This window comes from Penaeus monodon, chromosome 30, assembly GCF_015228065.2.
Source record: "Penaeus monodon isolate SGIC_2016 chromosome 30, NSTDA_Pmon_1, whole genome shotgun sequence".
In the NCBI taxonomy this organism is placed as follows: Eukaryota; Metazoa; Arthropoda; class Malacostraca; order Decapoda; family Penaeidae; genus Penaeus; species Penaeus monodon.
This window is the reverse complement of record NC_051415.1, coordinates 3,872,551-3,873,456: the sequence shown is the minus strand read 5'-3', so window position 1 is coordinate 3,873,456 and position 906 is coordinate 3,872,551.

Sequence of the window (906 nt, the reverse complement as noted above, 5' to 3'; positions counted from 1 at the left end):
AGATAGTGTTACTTACCTCTGATTGTTAATTAATTAACTGTTTAGCATCATTGCCATCACTGTCGCAGTCTAACCAGTCTATAGTCCTTCTGTCACATGGACTGCACACTATGGCAGTTATATGCTTTTATGCTTTTGAAAGAATTTAGCCCAAAAAAAGGTAATAAGATCTCATGTCTGTATCAGAGGCACAAACCGGTGCACAGGTCATCTGTACATGACCTCCTCTGCGCACTGGTCATCTGTACATGACCTCCTCTGCGCACAGGTCATCTGTACATGACCTCCTCTGTGCACAGGTCATCTGTACATGACCTCCTCTGCCGCATTACCTTCACACTGCAGAGTTTAGGCCTTTTGACACTTTAGCTGGTCTAGGTTGCTTCCCTTCATGTTGGATGTGGATGATGTTAAAAATATCTCCTGAAGTATGATATAGTTTCAAAACTATTTCCATATAAACTACGCTTTGAACTGAATTAAGTATTCAAGTGTGAATGAATTTGGTTTCGATAAATTTCTAGTTTTATTTAAATGATAAAAGTATTTCACATATTTTTATATAACCTGCTGATAACAGATCTATGTTTAACAGTAATTACAAGGGTAAAACCCCTGAATTACTCTTAATGTAGTGAAGCCCAGTCTTTGAGCAATAGACGAACATGTAAGGTTGTTCAACCCCCTCCCCCCAAAAAATATATATATTCTCCCATTAATTCCAAAAATCTTATGGAACAAAAATCAAACACTACTGTGCCTGATGATACTGTTATACACTTATAGATACACAAAGAATTTTTGGGAATATCTTTTTGAAACTTGATTCTGGTGTACATATCCTAAACAAGGCATTCCATACACTTAGCAACTTTACTAAAAGTACAGACTAAAGAAATATAAAGA